Source organism: Talpa occidentalis, unplaced genomic scaffold, assembly GCF_014898055.3.
Source record: "Talpa occidentalis isolate TD23 unplaced genomic scaffold, MPIMG_talOcc4v2.1, whole genome shotgun sequence".
Classification (NCBI taxonomy): Eukaryota; Metazoa; Chordata; class Mammalia; order Eulipotyphla; family Talpidae; genus Talpa; species Talpa occidentalis.
This window is the reverse complement of record NW_026555331.1, coordinates 24,736,710-24,751,203: the sequence shown is the minus strand read 5'-3', so window position 1 is coordinate 24,751,203 and position 14,494 is coordinate 24,736,710. Positions and strand designations below refer to the sequence as shown.

General features: G+C 36.6%; 1 non-coding gene across 1 annotated transcript; it reads left to right on the top strand.

The window, feature by feature from the left end:
• Positions 1-12,954: 12,954 nt before the first annotated feature.
• LOC119252220 (U6 spliceosomal RNA) lies at positions 12,955-13,061 on the top strand. Its single transcript, XR_005126743.1, has one exon. It is a non-coding gene; the product is annotated as a U6 spliceosomal RNA (small nuclear RNA).
• The last annotated feature ends 1,433 nt before the right edge of the window (positions 13,062-14,494 follow it).

Genomic DNA, 14,494 nt, shown 5'->3' with positions numbered 1-14,494 from the left:
GAAGGGGAAATACAGATAAGAGTGCCTGCTCTGATATTGTCTTTACTGGAGACCCAGTTTGTGTGGCGCACCTAAGCTCCTCCACAAGCTTTTCACAACTTTCAAGGGGGTATGTTTCCATACAAGGGCTACTTTTTTATATTTGACATCTAGTTGTTAAGTCATTTGCTTACCTTTTTTGTCTTATTCTTTTTACTCGAAGTGTATTGTGTAAATTACTTTGAAACATAAATTGCATGATTCTTGGAATTAATGACAAAGATACCTGTTCTTTTTGATGGTACTCCTACATAAATTTGTGGATATGCCAATTCGAGTGATAATTAGATTTTATTAGCTTGCATGCAATGCTTAGAGTATTATTTATTATTTCCCATTTATAAAAGTAGTTACTAATTTCCCATTAATAGGGAACACCAGTGAAATGCATAACACATGAAAATTTTTATGTAAAGTTTCAAGTTTATAAGCAAAATTATCTGATACTTATCAATTTAATAACCTTGAAATTTTAGGCTTTACAAAACTTCCACTTGACTTCTGTTTATCATATATAAAGCTTGGTATACAGGTAGGTCACACTGTTGGTCTGTGTGAGAAAAATTTTGAGTTTATTTTCTAGAAGAAATTATAAATCTACCTTGATATCACATGCATTATAAACAAGGACATACTATACAGGTGACCTCATTGCAACATAGGCCAATTTCTTTTTGAGAGAATTCAATTAAATACCTGTAGAGTCTTCCTCTAAAAACAAATGCTTAATTTTATAAAAATAAAATAGGAATATCAACAAAGAAGGTAAAGTCCCTTTGACCTTTGTTTGTTTGCTTTGAAATATTCACCTTAGAAGGCAGAGTGTTGTAGTGATGACCTGGATGTCAGAAAGCTGAGAGTTCATATATACCCTGCCTCTCCTACTTAGTATACATGGGCTCTTGCATAAACTTCTAAGTCACCCATAAAGGCTTATGTTTTCTCAACTTCAGAATAAAACCTGTTAGGGCACTGATGAGTAACTAATATTTACGAAGTTTCTGGTATACAGTCTCTACTTGTTCCTTTATTTCCTTTGGCTCTTGTCTGTTTTTTCTTGATTGAATTAACATGATTTCTCAATGACTTGCATATCAAATCAACTTGGCAGAATTATCATATGCTCCAGATACAATATCACTTAGAACATTTGTCTTGTAGAACTGGCTCATGCATTATTTAAAGAGCAGGCATAATTTTTTGATGAAATTAAATGCATGGAATCTATTAAAATATATTCAAATTCATCATTTTTTATCAAAGGTCATCTGCTTTTGAAATTATCTTCCAATATTGACAGAAAGACAATAAGACACTCAGCCATTTGAGACCAATGTGGACAGGTATCATCTCTTTGGGTTAAGGGTGTCCTTGGATCTTTACAGCTATAAGTCAATACAGCTTTAGCACAATCCAGTAAATTATTAAAGCAATACATTTATCTTCTACTACTGTTTCCTTCAGTCCTTCAGTTACTTAAGACTTTTCTTTATGTTTGTTTTATTTTAAGGATTTATTTTATTTATTATGCATACAAGAGCTGGGGTGCAGGCAAGAGATATGGGGGTAAGAGGATTCACCAGAGACAGAGTGGAGAGCAGAACAGGAGGATTGACTGAAATACACAGCTGAAGGGAACAGCGGGTGAGACAGGAGAGGTCTGCTGAGTCATGTGTGTCAGCTCCCTGACTGGGGATTAAACTCATTCTGCAGTGGCTGTTGATAACTTCACAGTGCTAGATTTAACCCCTTGTGCCATCAGGGAGGCCCTCATCTTTATGTTTGTAAGAAGACATGAATGTATATAGAATTCAAGCTTGGGTAAGGAAGTCTAGTGTAGTGCTGTCTCCAAATTGACAGATACTATAAATACCTTCAGCTGTAGTATTGAAATGTATCCACTGCTGCATTTCACAATATGTAATGCTCAAATTTCTCCATCATAATGTTAATAAACCTCCCTCTGGCTTTTACTTTTTCTTTTAACTAATTTATCTTAGAATCCCACTCCTCTATGCTCAGTCTCTTTTCATTAATTTTTCACAGGGTTTCATCTTCAGCCTACTATTTTTCTCCATATATGTATTCTTTCTTTTTTTTTTTTCTTAAAGATTTATTTATTTATTTGTTTGTTTGTTTGTTTGTTTGTTTATTTATTTATACATACATACAAACACTGGGTACAGTCAGAAGGGCGGAGGGTGAGAGAATTCACCAGAGCCAGAGCGGGGAGCGGGAAGCAGAGCAGGCAGAAGGACCGAAGTACACTGCTGAGGGGAGCAGCGGGCGGCAGGAGAGGTCTGCGCGCCATGTGGGACCCTCCTCCCGTGGCTGGGGAGCAGCTGGGGATCAAACCAGCACCACAGAGGCTGCGGGCAGCCTCGCAACCCAGCGCTCAACCACTGCACCACCTGGGAGGCCCTATGTATTCTTTCTTGACATGACACTAGTTTTAACTATGGCCTACTGGAGTACCTTACTGATGTGTATCCAGTTCTACCTCTCTAATGAAGCTTAATAAATATTCATAAATAGATCTTTATTGTACATCCCCACTTAGGATGTATGTTAGGAGTCTGTATTAAATATTCATAAATAGATCTTTATTGTACATCTCTACTTAGGATGTATGTTAGAGGTCTGTTTTAAATGCCTGTTGGGGTTTTTGCCCAGTCCAAGTAAATTCTTTCTGAGTACATTTCTTTTATACTCTTTTAGTAACCCCACTTGTGTTCTCTTTAATCTCCATTTCTTATATCTTATTCACAGAACTTTCATTTTATTTAGGTGTCAGTGGGTCCAGCTACTAAATAAAATGTCAAAACTTGGTAAATGTGACTTAAGTGAAGTCCTCTAGGTATTCTAAGAAATTTTGCTTTCCTGATATCATCTCTTCCGCCTTGTTTCTTCTTTTTTTCCATACCTGAATGTTAAAGAAAGCTGAAGGAGAATCTGCCATTTTGCTACAATGAGGTGGCCATAGAATGAGAGTCATACACTAAAGGTGGTGGACCAAAAATACAGAGGCAGCCAGGAATATTGTTGGAGTGTATCTACCAACACTGAGTGCTTACATATCTACCAACACTTTTTGGAGTGTATCTACCAACACTGAGTGCTTACATGAGTCAGAATTACTTTCAGTTGTCAGCAAAATGAAATGTTAAACTAATGGTGGCAAAACAAGTTAGAAGTTCATTTCCTTTTTATGTAGATGAAGACTAGGGTTGGATAGCCCAGTATTCCCTTAGTCACGAGGCCTTCAGAATTCTTGCATTTTGTTGCTTATGATGTTGTTATAAGAAGGTTGCTAGCCTATGTAGTCAAGCCATTTTATCTACATTTAATTCATGAGTATGAAAGAAGGATGTAATATCTCCCTTCAAAATACTTTCAAGAAGTCACATAGGACATTTTTATTTTAACCCTCAGCCAGAAATTCATCATACGATTACAGTATTAACTGTAAGGTAGCCATGTATTCAGATGGAAATCAAGAATGCTTTTTTAGCAAAGGAAAAAGATGATGGAAACCAGGGGCAATAGCAATCTGTCTTTGCCCCAACTGCTCATCTTTGACTTCTTGATATGTTAAAAACAATCCTCATTTGATTAAAATTTTAAAATTAAAATTCTTTTACAGGAATCCAATGTAATCCTTAATTCAGAATTTATACCCTGAGCAAGGGTGGTAAAAGTAACAAAGATAAAATGTGGAATGACTGAGGAAATGTGAAATGACTAAGGAAGAAAGTGGGGCGTTAACGATAAGGATTCATATATTACACACGCAATTTATAATGATTATTCTGTGGAATTAGATCACTTTTGTCTGCTGTATTTTAGGAGGTAAAGCTTACACTAGGGGCAATTTACATTATGGGGTGTTCAGGCTACTTCTTGTTACTATCATCAAACCATCTTATAAGCAGAGATGAGTTGTTTTAATTATCTGTAACATTCTAACACCAATGGTTCAATATAGTAATTAATATCTTTTAATGTCCTATGGATTGATTGGGCTCAACTGGATGACTTTCCATGTCAGATGGTCAGTAGAACTTGATAAATACTTTATGTAATATTTATACAATGGAAACTTATCCATTGTTGAAAATTGATAAACTATAGCTATGTGGAGTGTATAGATGAAAATATGAAGAGAATGTTAAAGTAAAAAATAAAGCAAGTTGTTGAAGGCTTCATACTTTATTATACTATGCATTAATGTGAAAACACGCAGTTATACAATGTAACATTCAGGTATATATATGTGTATAAAGGGTCAGGAAGACCACAGTACAGGTTTTCTAAGATCCAGCAGACCGGGTAAAGGAGGAGTCAGAGTCCTCAGTGGTTTTTGCAGGTCTTTTATTGGGGTTCACCAGGCAGGGGTGGGCAGGCAGGGGTGCTGGGGGGCGGGGAGGCTGGCAGGCCTCCCAGCTCCCAACAAGTCTTCACTCTGGGCTCTCCAGCCTTCTCTCTGCTTCTCTCTCGGCTTCTGTTTCGGCTTCTGCTGGCGTCCCCGTGACGCCGCCCTTAAAGGCCCAGTCGAATCCCATCTACCTATGCCCACACCCTACTCCAGGTGCCCGCCATCAGGCATGCATTCAGGACTGCAGGGATCCATCATCTATCCTGATGGCGGGAGGGCAGAAAAGCCTGACATTTTTCCTTACCCTACAATGTGATAAAATTATTTTTAAAACAAATAATGACATGATTAACATAAAATTTAGGTGGTTGTTCACCTTCATGGAAGACAGGAAAGGGATAGAAGTAGGGACATATGAGACCTGCCTGTGTGTAAAGCATAAAGGTAAGATTCCCGTTCTTAAATTGAGTGGTTTGGGTTTACCCATTTAACTCATGTATGTGTCACAACTCTTTTGTAAGTATCAAGTGTCACAATGAATATACATGCTCTGTGTACTGATGAGGAATAATGATGATGTCTGTGACAGACTATTAAATAAGATACCATGTCCTGGGACATAATTTGCCTGGCTGCATAGTTTATACCTGTGGCACTGGTATAATTGCTAAATATATCATTTTCACCCTCAAATTACCCCATTGAAATGATAAATTATATTTCTACCATATTGTGAAGTAACAAAACACAAGATGCAGAATAGTATTTATATTTCAGTTTGTGTAATACATGACCTATTTTAAAAAGTATAAACAAAATTATAGCCAACGTTTTGAAAATGAGTATTTGTGGAAATGAAATACTTGGAAAACAGGATTCTTTATAAATTGGATGCTGGTGGAGCCAAATAAGGTGGTAGAAAGGCAGAAGAGGGAGAATTACTTTGCTCTGTAAACCCATTTGGCCTATTCATTAGAATTTTGGATTTTATGTATGTATTGACTTTTTAATAGCAATTTTGACTGTTTAAAAGTAATCTTAAACAAAATTCATTTTCAACTTAATGTGAGTCATACCATGATAGCTATTATACTAGCTTCCATTTACTGGAACCTGTGTGTAAAGTACTTTTAAACTACATACATGTAGGGGCAGGAACAGGGCACAGTGCAGGTTTTCTGATCCCATGCAGACCGGGCAAAGGAGGAGTAAGAGTCCTCAGTGGTTTTTTTGCAGGTCTTTTATTGGGATTACCAGGTACACGGCAGGCAGGGGTGCTGGGGGGCCGGGAGGCTGGGAGGCCTCCCAGCCCCCAGCAAGTCTTCACTCTATCTGGGCTCTCCAGCATTCTCTGCTTCTCTCTCGGCTTCTGCTACTTCTTTCTCGGCTTCTTGGCTTCTACTGGCGCCCCCGTGACGCCGCCCTTGAAAGCACAGTCTTAGCCCAGGTGAATCCCATCTACCTATGCCCACACCCTACTCCAGGTGCCCACCATCAGGCATGCATTCAGGACAAGGATCCATCATCTATCCTGATGGCGGAAGGGCAGAAAAGCCTGACATTTTCTTTACCCTACAATACATTACAATAATTAATTCTCACATAAAATCTAAGAGGTAAGTAGCATTACTATTACTTGTGACTTGGAAAAGTCACCTAGTTTCTTCTGTAAAACTATTCTTATTTTATTGTAATTATACAGTTTTTAGCCCTGTTCGTTGTGATCATTGTGATGTCACATGTTTGCTAAATTAGTGGCTATAGTTGAAATGTTGTGGATTCAAAATCCAGAGCTCATTTTCTTGCCCCACTACTTACTAGCAATGTAAATTTGACCAAGCCACTCTGCCATGAGGGAGGCTGGGTTTTTCACTGTAGAATGGAAACAAGGAGGCTTCTCATTTTACAGGCTCACTGTGAGGATCAAATGAAGGCATACAAGTGAAGGCAGGGTGGAAAGAGAATGCACCATACAAATGTGTGTTACTATTATTATTTTGTTAATGACCTAATGTGACATTTCAATCAGGAAAGCCATAAATCAATAGAGATGCAGCTGAAAACAATTTGAAGGCCTTTTTTTTTTCTTTCAGCACAAGTGGCATTTCTTCATTGCCTATTGCTTTATATAGTCAATAGTTTTATGCTTAGCAACAGCCTTGAAACAGATCAGCAAGAACAGAATGAACATACTTTCAACAGGAAATGTTAAATGATCTATATCTGTTCTTATGGGCTAAGCCTCGATTAATTCAGGAGGTGGTTTTCTCAGTTGAAAAGAGAGCAAATGACCTCATGTTGTTTATTCATGTACATGAATAAATTTGACATTTGGTGATAAAATGGTAAGATAACTTAAACTCATGAGTTTTTCTCCTAAGAAAGTCCAGGAAATAGTGTATATTTCTTTAGCTTCCCTATCTTTTCTTTTGCATAATTTAGTAGCAGCCCTTCTACCAAAGCCCTCCTCCACCCTCTCTCTCTTACTCCCTCTACCTCTTGCAGACCCTTTCTCTCTCTCTCCTTCCTCTCCCTCCTTCTCTTTCCTCCCTCCTCATCCTCCTGATTTTCAGGAACAAAAGAACTGTGTAAAATGCTGAAAAAAAAAAACAATAAAAAAGTCTTATCAGAAATTAAACAGATAGCAGTGGAGGGCTTGGATTATATTAAAAAAATTAGCATCACATCTGTGAAAATACATGCAGAGTGTTTTAGAGGATTTATCAAACTAAAATCCTTCAAAATGTCATATATGTAACAATGGAACATTTAGAAAAATAAGAGGAAATGGGGAAATATATAGCACTGTTGTTTTTACAGTTTTGTAAAGTTACCTGGCAGTCTTGCCTATTTTTTTTTTTTTTAGTTTTTCTTGGCTCTTATAATAGCTGTCAAAACCCAGAAAAATCTACTAGAGACTTTAATCTCACTGATGACAAAAAAATTATAATACCAATAGGCTCAGACAGCTTAGTTTATTTTTACACAGAAATTTTATTTTCCTCTCGATAATGCCCTCTCCTCCCCCTCCTCCTGGGAACCTTTCACCCTTCTGGTGGCACTCTGCTGAGCAGCCTTCCAAGGGGAGAGGGAATGTTTGAAAATGTGGGGGAACATATAAACTGCAACCTACATGAAAATCTTTATTTAGATAGTTTTTTATCCAGAGATTAAAAAAAAAAATGCCAACAAAGGTACTCAGTCTTCTTTTCTTTTCTTTTTTTAAAAAAATATTTATTTATTTATGCATACAAGAATTGGGGTACAGGCCAGAGATGCAGGGGGTGAGAGTATCCACCAGAGACAGAGTGGGGAACAGAAAAGGCAGACTGACTGAAACACACTGCTGAGGGGAGCAGCACGTGAGACAGGAGAGGTCTGCTGCGCCATGTGGGTTGCTCCCTGGCCAGCAGGGATCAAACTCGTTCTGCAGAGGCTTTGGATAGCTTCATAGTGAGGTGCTTAACCCCTTGAGCCACCAGGGAGGCCCCCTCAATCCTATTTTCTTAGCAGAAGAAGAGATTAAAGGAAGAAGGTGGGCATGCTTATTACACCTGCACCCAGGCTGGAATCCATCATTTCCTCTTATTTATTTTCTGCTTATTCTTTTCCAGAGCTCACAGCTTCAATAGGCATGAGCTTCCTGGCAGAAAATTCTGATGTGAGCTTTGGAGTCAACCTGACCTCACTTCAGATTCTTTGAGTATTTTTAAACCAGAGTTTAATTGCCTCAGCTGAAGGAACTAGATATTTTACCATACACAAAATAAACGAAAAAAGATAAAATTTTGAGCAATAATAGTAACAGCAATTAAAGAAAAATGGCCAAAAGGTATGTTTACTGTAATGCCAAATGATTTCATTTGAAGTCAGGAAATCTGCATTTACTTTCCTAGAACTAGTAATGTCAACTTAAATTCTTTAGCCTCTTTATCAATTCAATTGCTAACTTTTCTATAGTTGGAGTGCGGATTAAACAATAGTATGTCAAAGGTATAGTATATTTAAATAAACTTTTTCTTGAAAGGGCCAGAGTAAATATTTTAGGCTTTTTAAGTCATTGTGACTTATGACAGCTACTCAACGCTACTGTTAGGGGACCAAAACACACATAGATAGTAAATATGTTAACGAGTATGTCTATGTTTCAGTAAGATATTATGAATACATTTGTATTTTGTATATATTTCACATTTCAAGAAATTCTGGTTTTTTTCTTCTCTAAAACACTTAAAAATATAGAAATCATTCCTACCTCCTAACCATACAAAGCCAAGTGCTGGGCTGGATTTGGTCATGCTCTATCATTCGCTGGCCCTAGTATATGTTAAAACACTTAATACACTTAGGTACATTTAAGTAGCTACTAAATTGTGTAAAATCATTGTATATTATCTGAAGTACATTTTAATTCTAGAGTGACTTTCTTTTATTATGCAAAATTGGTGTGATTCCTGCTTGCCATCTCTGCAGCATTTCAATGTCAAGGAAAATCACTTAAAAGGGGATAATCTGTAGACTGAAAATTTTGTAGGATGCATTTCCCATCCAGAGAGTAGTGGTTAAAGAATTATTTTCATTTGAAACTAGGTGAACTGTTGAAACAACTCAAAGCAAAGTATCCTGGACTTCCGTAGATGATTGTAGATACTTATTTTATACCTTGTAACCCCATATAGAACCCTGTCACACTCTATTGTGACTGACCACTTAGTTGTACTCTCAGGACAGTTTAGAAGCTTTAAAAGGATCCCAAGTTTCTCCTAAAATGTCTGGCAGTATTTTTCATTTGTTTATTCGTGCCCTCTCCAGCTAATAAAAAATCTACAGAAAACAGACAAACAAAAATAGATAGAAGAATCAGGATAAAGGAGAAATACAGGAATCAGAATTATAAAGGTAGGGACAAGTATTACAGAAAATATATTGTACTGGGTCCTGTACAGATGGCAGACATGGACAGCCAACTTGCCCCTGTGATTTCCAACATCAAAAGCAAAAAACTTCTGATTGCCCTGATCTACAATCAAATTTGGAGTATCTTTTTTTTAAAAAAAAGATTTATTTACTTATACAAGAATCGGGGTATAGACCAGTATCTTAACTGATGTCCAGATGTTATTAAGGGAGAAGGTGGTCTCAGCATTTGGGAAATAGTACAAGATCGCTGACCACTTATCTCTAGTCTCTGATCTTACAAGATTATGCCATAGTCAAGGATAGATGCCTTAATATTTTATTCCTTGAAGTACAGAAACTGTAACAGGTTTTTTTTTTTTTTCCTTTATTGAGATAACAGAGGTTTACAACATTGTGTATGACTTAGGGGAACAGGTTCACATCTCTTCAGATGTTTATCACCATACCCCATTCACTACCAAAGCTCCCATAGTCCTTTATGGTAAATCATTGGGCTTCCTGCCCCTTTGTTCTTACCCCCATCCTCCTTTTCTAGTAATCTCAATTCCATACTCATATTTCTAGGATTCGTTCTGGTTTAGTTTTTGTCAGTTTCTTCGGTTTTTTTCCCCTATGTTCCACATATGAGTGAAATCATACAATATTTCTTTCTCCTTTTGACTTATTTCATTTGGTATAATGGCCTCCAATTTCATCCAGGTTGTAGCAGATGAAAAGAGTTCATCCCTTTTTACAGCTGAGTAGTATTCCATCATGCATATATACCACATATTAATCCACTATTCTGTCACTAGATACTTATGTTGTTTTCATAATTTGGCTATTGTAAACAGTGCTGCAGTGATTGAAATGTTTGATAATGTTGGTCAAATAATCTATATCTTTACTGATTTTTATCTTTTGGTACATCCTTTCTACCCATTGCTGAGAAAGAGATGAAAATGAAATCATAATTGTAAATTTATATATTTTTCTTTTTAACTTCTATTAGTTTTTACTTTCTACATATTTGCATATATATACTTTATACTTTATATAAATGTATAATATAAATATACTTATGATGATAATGTAATGATGATTATTGTGTCCTCCTGAGAGATAGACCCTGAAATGTTTCTCTTTATCTATCTTATGAAGAGTGTTCTCATTGACTTGAAATAGATTTATGGGCTGAGATTATTTTTTTAACATTTTAAGAATGTTGCTTCATTTTTTCCCCCTGACATCCTATTTTTCTGATATGAAATCAGAATTCATTTGTTTTTTATTGTTTTATATAATGTGACTCTTTTCTCTTGAGTTTAGGAGTATCTTCTTATTTTTTTGCTTTTCAAGAATTTGACTATGATACAATGATAGGGGGGGTTATATTTTTTCACCAAGTTTAGGAAATTTCTCCCATCCTTTTTGGAAATATTTTTCTTCCACTTCTTTCTCTCCTCTCTTTCTGGACATGTATAGGGGACCTCTGGTAGGAAATTATTCCATAAATATTTGAGTATTTTATTTTATTTCCATCTTTTCTTTTTTCATTCCATTTGGATAGCTGTGATTAAACTTTCCATGTGATTAAACTTTCCAAATCTTTCTTAACCAACCTTTCTTCTTCAGAGTTGCATCATCTACAATTAAGTCCATCCAGTATTTTTTTTTTTCATTTAAAGTGATGTATTTTTTATTTGCAATTGCTATGTGGTTCCTTTTTATGCTTTTTTTCTTTCCTGCTAAAATGATCTATACTCTATAATGAGAGAGTAAAGTATAATTGAGATTAGAGATTTTGTTTTGAATGAATTTGTTTCTAAAGATTTAGTTACTTTTTTTATTCTATCATTAGATTTTCAAACTGCTTGGTTTTTATCTACCTATAACTAAACGGAGAGCAGAATTCCAGAATTTTGCTGTATAAATCTACCTGATGATACAGAAGGTTTTATTCTTTTCATAAATCAGGGAAATTTTAATATACAATACAAAGTGCTCGATTCTGCACAGTTCTTGGATATCCTTCTCCTGTATATTATAGTAAATAGCACATTCAAAATCATTCATATCTTTGTTTCACATTCTAATTTAGAAATAGATGGGTTTAAAATTATGGATCTGTTGTAGTATATTCCCTTGATAAATTTAGCATCAGTATCTGTTGTCCTTCCAAATCTTTTATCATCTTAGAGCAGCTTTCACCATGTTCATTCCTGATGATGTAAGTTACAGTTAGAAGGAACTGAGTGAGCTCATGCATGAAATAAAATAATTCGTCCCCATAAGGATAGACCTGCCATCTCCTTGTAGCTACTTTCAAAATGACTGGGGTTACATATGCTCAGAAGATGTTAAACTTGGAAAAGCTTCCTCTACCTGTTAATAATAAAAATTCTGATATAATAGTGCCAATACAGCTTATCATTCCCAGCAGACTTCTGCTATGACCACAGACCATAGTGATTCCATGAGAGTTAGAAGACTGTACCCAAAAGAATAATTCTAGAAAAGGGTTAGATTATATGCTGTGCATTCATTTCCTAATTTAGAGGTTTGTTAGTGGGCAGAATGAAGGGTACCCTGGCACCCCCAATCTACTTGCTCTAAATTTGTTCTGCTCGTCACCACATAAAGACAAAACATACTCTTAGTGCTTAAGACCTTTAGTAGAAAAAAACATTAATACAATTTATGTGTAACAGAGACTTATTAGTGTGTAATAGAGAGGAGAGAAGAGATAGTTAAAATAATTTCCCCAAGAAATACCCAAAGTTACCTATCCCCTTATGCATAAATGCTTACCCAAACAGGATTGACCCAAAAGCTTGCCATAAGTTTTAAGGCACTTTCTGGAGGGGACCCACAGAAAAGGGGCGGAAGGGGGCAGACAAGACTATAAGGAAAAGAGCAAAATCAAAATACAAGTCAAGATAAAGGCTGCCATTTTCTGTTTACCCACGGGTCTCTCACCAGTGTCTCTTTTAAGTATCTTCTTCCATGTCCCCCAAGTCCCTGCTGCAAGTCCAAGGCCAAGAAGCAAGTGTGTTTTCTTCACGTCTCTGCTCCATGTCACTCCTCCAGTTCTTCTTCATCTGCATCTCTCTTTACTTCTTCCCAGTCTTTTCTAGTTCCTCCTCCCTGCCAATCTCTACCCTTCCTTAGAGTGAACAGTGAAAGGTTCGGCGCGGTAAAGAAAAGTAGAGCCAGGCTACATTTCTCAAAGGGAGGGAAAGTTTATTGCATCCCCGGTGGACCTCACAGACCCAAGGCGGGGGTCAGTGGAGTCGCGCACGTTGTTAGAGGGAAGCAGGGTTTTATAGGGCGAGGAGAGGTCAGGTGGGTAGTTGGGCTCCTATGGCGGGAAAAGTTTGTAGGGCAGGTAGAGGTTCTTTGTCTGAGATGAGACTCTTAGGGGGAGGGGAGAGGCTCATTGTCTGAGTCCTCCAGGCAGGTATCCGCATTCCTGCCCCCCAGGTGGGCTTCCTGGTTGGCTCCTGCATTCTGGCTTCCTGCATGGACCTTTCAGACAGGAAACCTGGAACTTCCCCTTTCTATGGATATCACATTGTTACATTTTAAACCCAACATTAAGAGGCGAAGTATATCTTAGTGTTGGGAATAAGAGTCAGTGAGTGCTCGCTTCGGCAGCACATATACTAAAATTGGAACGATACAGAGAAGATTAGCATGGCCCCTGCGCAAGGATGACACGCAAATTCGTGAAGCGTTCCATATTTTTAAAAGATAAACACATGCAATTTGCAGCAACATGGATGGAGCTGGAAGGGATCATGCTCAGCGAAATAAGCCAAAAAGAAAAAGAAAAATACCGGATGGTCTCACTCATAACAGGAATCTAGAAAACTTAAATAAGGGACCAGGAAAATGAATAACTATAAGAAAGTGAAAATCAAAATCAACAAAAAACTATGAACCAGAGACACTTTTAGGGGCGGGGGCGGGCGGGAGGGGAGGGATTGGGGTCAGAATGGGGGGGCTGCAATTGTATGGGGAATATAAAAATAAAATTTATTATTTAAAAAAAAAAACAGAGTGAACGGGGCTGAGTTATACATGAATGATATCATATTATAAAAATATACTGTTTTTAAAAAAAAAAAAAAAAGAGTCAGTGATACCTGATTAGAAGTATGCTGGCTAAATGATTGGGATCGTCCCAGAGATGGGTAATTTAAAGATAACAAATATGTGGCCTTACTTTAGTGACAGACCTTTGAAAGAAATATATAAATTCTCTTTGTATCACCACACTCTATCAGATTATATGTCAATATTTATGTCGACACCCACTATTCATAGTAATAAGATTACATGAGATAATCAGTTTTCAATTATAATACTCTGAAGATTTATTCTCCTTTTTAGAATAGTCAATCACTTACATATGGGGTGAGTTAGTTACTTTTATTAGAGAAAGGACCCTAGCAAAGCTGATTTAAGTGCTTGCTGCTATAAACTGCCTTTCTTCTATGTTTTTAAGCTAATAAATTGCTTGTAAGACCTTGAAGAATCAGCCACATGTGTACTTTTAAATTTTATGTAGTTGTTACAAAGAAAATGTGCTAATGACACCAGAATTAACTGTACATTTATCTGTTAAATTTCCCTGTAATTTCATTGGCCAAGTTTTATATTATATTCTTTATTTTTTCGGGAGCAATTTCACCTTTGTAAATGCTTTGCAACTTACTCTCATGTCTATATCATTAATTGTTTAGCAATGAATCATTTATGCACCGAACTCTGAGTCATTCACTTTTCTGTGGAATTCTTCTTTTTTTCTTGTGCTATCACGAGAGGAATTTAACATTTAAATCAACATTTTAAAAAGCAGAACATCTTTCAGACATTTATGCAGCTGCTTTCTTAGAGCTATCAGGAACTAGGCTGTATCATTTAATTAATTCTATAAGAATTTCATAATAACTTAAAAGTAAAATCAACATGTAATTTCCTGTTCCAGGATAGCGTGGACAAATTATCCTAAAACGCACAAGCGCACACATACGCACACACACACACACACACACACACACACACATAAAACCAGAACCCAGAACAGACATTCTTCTTTCAAATGTAGAGTAGAAATAAAAGGATTGATGAAAACCAGTAAATGAGCTTGTGAACTGAGACTCCTTTATATTTGTA